This window comes from Ostrea edulis, chromosome 4 (assembly GCF_947568905.1).
Source record: "Ostrea edulis chromosome 4, xbOstEdul1.1, whole genome shotgun sequence".
Classification (NCBI taxonomy): domain Eukaryota; kingdom Metazoa; phylum Mollusca; class Bivalvia; order Ostreida; family Ostreidae; genus Ostrea; species Ostrea edulis.
In genome coordinates, this window is record NC_079167.1 from 62,685,875 (window position 1) to 62,694,950 (window position 9,076).

The following is a 9,076-nucleotide window of genomic DNA, read 5'->3' on the forward strand; positions in this document are numbered from 1 at the left end:
ATTCATTAGCGATATCGCAACATTTACATTCAGTGTCTTCCCTTTACATCTCATAGTATTGATATAATATTTCAGCCAAAGAGCAAGATTATTTTGTATAGTTTTCTTTTCATTCAAAAATCCAAAAATAAAATAATTATTTGTTATTGATATTTGAAGATTGGTCTTATGTTCAAAACAAACTTCAAATTCTGAACACTATCACATTCCCAAAACAAATGTTCAATTGTTTCTTCTATCTGACAGAATGAACAATTCTTATCATCTCTCATTTTGATTTTGAATAAGTATGAGTTTGAAGCTAAAATTTTATTCAGAATTCAATGAAACCATTGCAGTTTACAATTACTTGTAACTTTAAAGGGCAATCTGAAGATCATTTTCCATTCTGTGTCATTTAATTCAAATATTTCATTCCACTTTCTTTCACTAGTAGGTTCTGTGCAGTTTTGATTGAGAGGAGTATAAAATTGTCTTGATTTTTTGCATCGTAGAAGAGTGTATATACTCGACATAATCAGAGGGTTTGTTAATTTAATTAATTTTTTATCAAACTTGACTTTTTTCATCCATGCTTTAATAGCATTGATGACTCATATATTCTAAAAAATTAATTTTCACTTTTGGATAAATGTTACAGAAAGATTCATAAGTCAGGAACAAACCCTCTTCATCAATAAGGTCATTAAGGTATTTAATATTATTGTGAAACGTGGATTTATTAAGAAATGCTTTCCCACCCACAAGAAAGTTAGAATTGTAAAATAATGGAGTATCTGCTGTTACTGTAAATGGATTTGTTTATGCTGTAGCTCAATCCAAGAATCAAATACATCAACCCAAAATTTGTTTTTCAGCGATGTCTTTATGTATTCTATTCCACATGTAGTAACTTTATTAAGATCTAAATTTGGTATGAAATTATGCAAACCCCTATCTGAAAAAAGGAGTTGTCTCATCCAAAACAATTTTAAAGAGGCTATAAAAGCCTTTACATTGATCATTTTTAACCCACCATCCTCATATTGCTTTACGATTACCTCTTTTTTAATTCTATGTTGAGAATGGCTCCACAAGAAAGAAAAGAATAGTTTATCTAGTTTAGTAAATATCAATGTATCAAATTATTGAATTGAAAACAAATCAGAAATATATATCAAATCTGATGAATGTATTTACCATATTTTAAGGAAATACACCATTAATTAAGCGATTAAGGAAAAGAGCAGTATCTAATCTCTTCCAATGGACAGATCCAGCAAGTCCAGCCGTGCTTGCCAGGACTAACTGACTGTTAACTCAATATAACCAAAAAACCTCCATTAACAGACATTTTCCAATTGTGACTTAAGACGTTGTGACACATAATCTTATTAGCATAACCGCAATGAATAATCCACATATCAAACACCTATAATACAATATTCTATTTATTTTCATATTAAAATCACTTATCCAAATATTAATTCATATTTTGAATAAATAATTCAGAATTCTCTCAAATATCCAAATGTACCCACAAAATGTATCATGGACATGGTCTATTTTCAAAATTAAGGCATTCAAACACTTCCATTCTTGCATTGTGAATCAGCGTCTACTGGGAACGGATTAGATGACATCACAATTTTGATAACTTATATTATCAACATCACCATCTTAGTTATTCTGCAAAATTTTATGTTTGTATCATTAGTTTTAAGAAAGCTATTAACATTTTGGTAGAGTGTCTGTGACACCGTCGTTACCTTTCTGCATGCAATATTTACGTAAATATTAGAATATCCAAGCTAATAGATTCAATAATTCGCATTTTAATAAAATGTATTGATATCGAATGGATAGAATGTAAAATTGTTGTCAAAATGATATGCAACTTTCGTATAGTAAAGTGTTTTTATTTATGTAAAACAGCCAAATGATACCATGTTGTGTAATACGTTTTGACACCAACAGCGTGCACGACGTCTAGTGATGAATACCATTTCATTCAATAACACTTAATGATTAAAATTTAGTCTCGTGCATTATATTTCTTTTTCCTTCACCGACTATATATAATTTTGTCACCTGCGTTTTATTGATTGAAGTCAGCATTTCGCAATTTCTATGGTCGTTATAACGATCTAGTTCGTCAATACAACCTCTCATTGGGTCAAATGCTGTCTGACGTGTTTCATACCGATTGTTAAGCCGTTCTTGGCACACTGATTTTGACTGCGGATAACTCCGTTTACCTGATCAGGATATAGGGCTCACGGCGGGTGTGACCGGTCAACAGGGGATGCTTACTGCTCCTTGGCACCTGATCCCACCTCTGGTGTGTCCAGGGGTCCGTGTTTGCCCAACTATCTATTTTTGTATTGCTTATAGGAGTTATGAGATTGATCACTGTTCGTTATCTTCACCTTGCATTCATCTCGATTTCGTTTGATTTTCATATTTTGTTTTACATTGAAAACGTAATTTTCTTGAATAGTTTCACAGATAATTGAACCCATCCACAAATAATGAATATAAGAATATATACTAGCGGGAAAAAGAAACTGTGCATTATAAAATTTAGTATACTTTTTCTATACTTATTGTTTATATTTATGAAATCTAAACAATCGATAAAGATGATGTTTTTAACAATATCGGATAGTACCCGACTCAGATGCACGGACTTTCTCATGGTTAGTGAACACATGTTGTTTATTGAAGTGTTTTACTGGCCAATACTGTTTGGAGTAAGAAGTGTAAAAGGTTTGTTTGGACACTATTCGTTAAGGAAAGCACTTTAGTTTTGACAAAATTTACCCTTTTGTCATGCCACAACTCAGTGAAAACCAACGTAATCGTGCTGTTGGGATGCTTCAAGCTGGAATGGCACAAAATATCGTAGCAAGACACGTTGGAGCTCATCGGAACACCATCCAGTCATTATGGAGACGTTTCCAACAATCTGGTAACACTCGGAATCGACCATGTTCTGGGCCTCCTTGTGTGACGCCGTGTCGACAGGACAACCACATTAGACTTGTGCACCTGAGAAATCGTTTCCAGACAGCAAGTTTGACTGCTCGTAGCATTCCTGGACTTCGACCAATCAGTCCAAGAACTGCGTAATCGTCTGCTCGAGCACAACATCAGACCAAGACGTCCACCGGTGCGACCAATACTGCTTCAACGTCATCGTATCGCTAGACTAGCGTTGCACAGACGACATCTGCGATTCAGGATACAGGACTGGGCCAATATTCTGTTCACTGATGAATCCAGATTTCATTTGGATAGCAGTGACAACTGTTGTAGAGTATATCGTCGCGTTGGGGAGCGGTACCAGGACGCTTGTGTTGTGTAACGTCGACACATATGTGGAGGTAGCGTTATGGTGTGGGGTGGAATAACAGCACGTGGAAGGACCCCTCTACAAATTGTCAATGGAAATCTCACCGGCGTACGCTATCGAGACGAAATTATTCGGCGCCATGTGATACCCTTCATACAAAGACAGCAAAATCACATCACTCTGCAGCAAGACAACGCAAGGTCACATGTTGCACATGTCAGGAACTTTTTTGTTCAACAGAATGTCAATGTCTTGCCTTGGCCAGCTGTTTCCCCCGATTTATCGCCGATCGAGCACGTCTGATGAAATGGAACGACGTCTAAGCCGTTTACCAAATCAGCCAGTGACATTGGCTGATTTAGGACAGGCTTTAACCAACATCTGGAACAACATCCCTCAAGCATTTCTGAACACTTTAGTGGCATCAATGAGGCGCCGTTGTCAAGCATGCATGAATGCAAATGGTGCTCACACGCGTTATTAACTTTGTTAATTCAATTCGAATACCAGTGTCTTTCGAGTGTGCTGAAATTGACGTTATTCGACGTTAACATTAATGGATTATGAAATGCTGTAACGAATACATTTGTTAACAGTATTACAAAAAATAAAATTTGTTCATTGTTATTTTTTTTAAAGTATTTTTTCATATATTAAATAATGCAGTTTCTTTTTTCAGCTAGACAGTATACATTTTCGGCCGCCGGATTTGGTGATATTTTGACAACCAGTGGGTTACACAAAGTGGATGCAATATTCAATTCTGAATGGTAATATAGTAAAGTAATATAATATATACATGTACTTGTATCAAAACAGTTCATCAATACGAGGAATGACAATCATGAATGAAAATATGCTACAAAATTTTGATCTGACCATGATATCGGTACACGGTGTCGAAAATCACGAGTCAGTATTCATAGTTACATGTATATATACATCAGAACAAATCAACATATCTATATCATATACAGTTGAAATAATGATTTAGTCGTGAAGTTTATTAATAGAATGTTCGCACAGTTATATTTGTAGGTTTTTAACAACAGACTAAAGACTTTTGCTGCCATCTATATGATCCAACAATGGAGATGATTATTCAAATGCCGCGTTTTTAAAATTCCAGAACGAGACCCGGTTTTAGTTGTATTGTGTGCAATTCATCTCCAAAGAAGGGGAACCGAGAAACACCGATTAATGATCCGAAACGGTCCTTTGTGGTTATTATTATTATTATAATTTCAATCATTAAGTGTTTAAAGCTGAATAAGTAATGAAACTCATCCCCAACATCATTTTCACATCAAGTACAAATTCTCTGATTTCTGGGTACATTACTACATCTGCCTGTCGCAACAGGTAGTCTGTGATAACTTGTACTAAATCTTGCCTATGTAAGCATAATATTCCTTGGTACATTGGTTTCTAGATAACTTCTCGACGAAAAATCACTACATGTCTTTGTAAATAAATTATAAAGTACATGCACCTTTTCCTGATGTATTACAATAAGAAGTGAATTATAAAGTACACACATGTATACCTTTTCCTGATGTATTACACTCATAAATTAAATTTCAAACCATGCATAAACATAACACGTTCCTTGTGAATTTGTCGAACTTTCCACGAAAATCGGCTGGCATAAACGTTCATACAAAGAGTAATCAACTGATAATATGATTCAATATATAGATTGAATAAAATTAGCTAACTGACTTACTGCATTTTCCCATAGACCCCTGCTATAATTCATTAAGTGCTCAGTTCAAGATGTCACCCTGTAATGTGCAATGAAGGGTAGGTCCGCGGAAAGGAAGTCAGGCGTGTACACTACCTGGCTGAATTCGATATTGCGGCTTAATATTTGCAATATGGCGGCTTTCATTGTGCAGTGGATCATAAAATTGAAATAACACTTGCAAGTTCATAATATCAAGGTTTTATGTGTGTGCGTGGTGTTTTATACTCTGCATTGGGCAGAAGTGGACCAATTAACCTATTTAATATTTTACTATCCTTACTGTCCATTGCAGTTTAATATATTTTACACTTGCGATTCATAATTTAATTGATAATTTTATAAGTGCGCCATAGCGCACGCAATGAATGAGTAAACATAGGTAAGGTTTAATAATGTATTCTCCCGTCACTTCCGGAATCCCGAGCCTATTTAAAGAACGAGATCGCGCGAGATCTTCCTTTTTTATGGAGACTGAGAGTTCGTCAAGGTCAAATTAGTGCTTAGGAATGTAAAAACGCGGACGTGTTCCTTACGGTGTCCGCGATGTAAGATGGACAAAGATAATATAGTTTGTAACCTTTATATTTATTGCTTTTTTTAAGTCTATGTTGTAAATGTAATCAGTGTCTCTGATGAACATAAAAGGAAAATCAAATTTGTAGTCACTACGTCAGTGGATAATGCACTGTATAGTAGCAGTCTTTAGATCCCTGGTTCAATGAATTCTTGGCGGCGATTTATGACGGCTCTTGTTTGTGACTGTAAAATACAAAATGAAAAATGGTATGAACTCCCAGTTATTGGGAAGGGTTCGGTGGGAAGTTCATACCTTACCTCTGTTTACTCATAAAATCTTAATTTCATTGCGTGCGCTATGGCGTACTTATAAAATTATCAATTCTATTTCATAAACAGAGGTAAGGTTTAATAATATATGTTTAAAGGCTGATTTTCCTTCTTTTTTTAATTTTTTTATTATTAATTTTTTTTTTTTTTTTTTACATTTTGAGTACTTTGTCTACAAATGTGTCCCTATAGGTTTGTTATAGAATTTCAGGAAAGTGCTGCTTGATTTCCAATTTGCTTTTTGCATAATTTGTTGGATGGAGAGACCCAATTTATTTGCTGTTGAGGTACAAGCTCCCCTTGTGGAGTGAGACTTGAATACACTGGTATTAATACCTGCCTCAGAGAGCAAGTTTTTGATCCACCCAGCTATGGTGCAAGGCTTAACCGCTTTATGTGGTTTTACAAAGCTGATCAATAACTTCGACTCTCCCTCTCTCATATTGTTAGTTTTGTCTAAGGTAGTATGCATTTTCTAACATAAAGTTTCTCCACGTCATATTTAGGGAAATTCATTTCTATAGGTTTATCAGATACTTTCCTTGTTTTGGATAATTCTGTGAGAGTGAATGTTAAAACAAGAATTTCATGAATGTAAAATTCATGAAATTCATGTCCAGCTTACATATTTCACTTGACCTACAGGCTGATACCAAGGCCATTAACATGGTGACCTTGTGTGTCAATTGTTTTAAAGACAGATCTTGATTGTCAGGTAAACTAAGGATGTATTTCAACACCTGATCCACATTCCAAGTTTCTGTGTATCTTGGAATTGGTGGTCTAGAATTGAAGATACCTGTCAATATTTGCTTAATCAGGTCATTTTGTCCTACTTTCATGCAAGGTGAAGATAACGAACAGTGATCAATCTCATAACTCCTACAAGCAATACAAAAATAGATAGTTGGGCAAACACCGACCACTGGACACACCAGAGGTGGGATCAGGTGCCTAGGAGGAGTAAGCATCCCCTGTTGACCGGTCACACCCGCCGTGAGCCCCATATCCTGATCAGGTAAACGGAGTTATCCGCAGTCAAAATCAGTGTGACAAGAACGGCTTAACAAACGGTATGAAACACGTCAGGCAGCATTTGACCCAATGCGAGGTTGTATTGACGAACTAGATCGTTATAACGACCATAGAATTTGCGAAATGCTGACTTCAATCGAGACTGTTGAAATCCCTGTACCATCAACTTGTTTGTCAGTAGCTTACCTCGATTTAAAAACTGACTATACCCAGAACAAGCTCTTGCATATCGAATCACTTGAGATATATAAACACCATATGCAGATGATAATGGAATATTGCTACATAAATGTGGGAAGTTGACGATGGAGAAACTGAAATCATCCCGTTTGTCATACAGTTGAGTTGTCAGTTTGCCGTTAATGTCTACTTTCAATAAAATATCTAAGTATGAAGAAGAAGTGGACGACTCTGTGGTGTCCTTTATTTCGAGCTCACAGGGATATATCAAATCGACATATGAATGAAAGCTATCATTGTTAATAGACAAAACGTCATCGATATATCTAAAAGTCGAATTGAAGGTCACAGCGAGAGATTTTTTCTTCTCACGTAGAAGTTTTTGAATAAATTCTGCTTCATATGAATATAAAAACAGGTCAGCTAACAAAGGAGCACAATTCGTGCCCATGGGAATTCCAACAGACTGTTGGAAGACCTGATCACCAAAGACCACGAAGATATTGTCAATGAGGAACTCTAGCATATTTTTTATTTCAACTTCAGAGTACTTATGCGTGGAATCAGAGTGGTGTTTAACAAAGTAAGTTTTTGAATGACTGATCACTAGATATGAATATTTCCGTTTTCCGTTTTTGTTGAAGAAGCAACTGTCTATGATGTCAAAAAGTCTAGTCTTTAATTTATCGTGAGGAATGGTCGTGTATAGTGTTGAAAAGTCATAGGTTTTAATGCTATTGATTTGGGAAAAATTCTGTGATTTCAAGTTTACTAAAAGTTTTTTAGAATTTTTTAGGCCATCTATAGTGGGATGAAATGCTGAAATAACTGATCTGTAAGAATTGATAGTTCTGTACTCATAAGCCTTAGTGTATACACGTATCAACACTTCGCCGCGAGTTACGTCCCTTTGCGGGGTCAACCAAAGGTCAATCGGTGAAAAACCAAGTTTTCCTTCTTTACTTTACCAAATGTAAGATGTTATTACTTTGAATTTTAGCCAATTACCAAGTTTTCATACAAGTTAATGGGTTGCCCCAATCTTGGGCATATTGTAGTTGACTGCAATTGATGGAAAAATAACAGATATCAAAGCTACAGAGAGGAAAATTACAAAGGCCAACGTAGGGAAATACGATTTTTATCCGGGAGATGGCGGACAAGGGACGTAACTTTCGCGAAGTGTTGATACGTGTATAGATCAGATAGGAAATTTGCTATCTGCTCCATAGGGACACAAAGGGGATCAATTTGTTTCTGAAAACACCAGCTGTGCCAGTGTCTCCAACAGCTATTGTAAGCTGATTGTGTCCCTTTTCGCCATGCTGAAGAGAGTAACATTGAAGCGTTTTCTGATATGCCATATATTTGCTTTGATTGCCAGAAATTTTCCAGGCCACTAATTTCAGTGTTTTTCTCTCTATGAGTGGGTGTGTTTTCCCCACTGGTGATAGCAACAGGTCCCTCTGAGGGGGTAACAGTATTGGGTCTGTTATTGACATTTCTAGCAGTACTGTGTAGAATGGCTGACTTTGCCATGCTGGGGTTATTGTAATAAGCTCTCCTCCTTCTTTTTGAACTTTTGCTAGGCAACGTGGTATCCGACAAAATGGGGGAACGCATAATCTTGCTGATCCCGCCATTTTATCATGAAAGCGTCTACAGCTTTTGCCATGGGGTCTGGTTTTAAACTCACATAATTCACCACCTGTGCATTCAGTCTCTCCGCAAAAGCATCCAATGATATTGGACCAATTAGTTTGGTGATCTGACTGAAAACCTCGGTGTTCAATTTCCAATTGTTTGAGCTGTTTTCGAACACTTTCCGACTCTCTGAATCTGCTGTCTGATTCTGAAGGCCCGGTAGGTGTTCTGCAGTAATTGTGATCTGCTGTGACAGGCAAAATTCCCATATCTTTTTTGCTACTTGTGTC

At 36.2% G+C, this 9,076-nt stretch overlaps 1 protein-coding gene across 1 annotated transcript in view; it reads right to left on the reverse strand.

The window, feature by feature from the left end:
* LOC125669484 (galactoside alpha-(1,2)-fucosyltransferase 2-like) overlaps positions 1-5,321 on the reverse strand; it is a 77,589-nt gene extending 72,268 nt beyond the window's left edge. The window contains exon 1 of the mRNA XM_048904012.2: positions 5,061-5,321. The gene's annotated coding sequence lies outside the window, so the exon portion shown is untranslated. The remainder of the gene's footprint in view (positions 1-5,060) is intronic.
* Between the last annotated feature and the right edge of the window lie 3,755 nt (positions 5,322-9,076).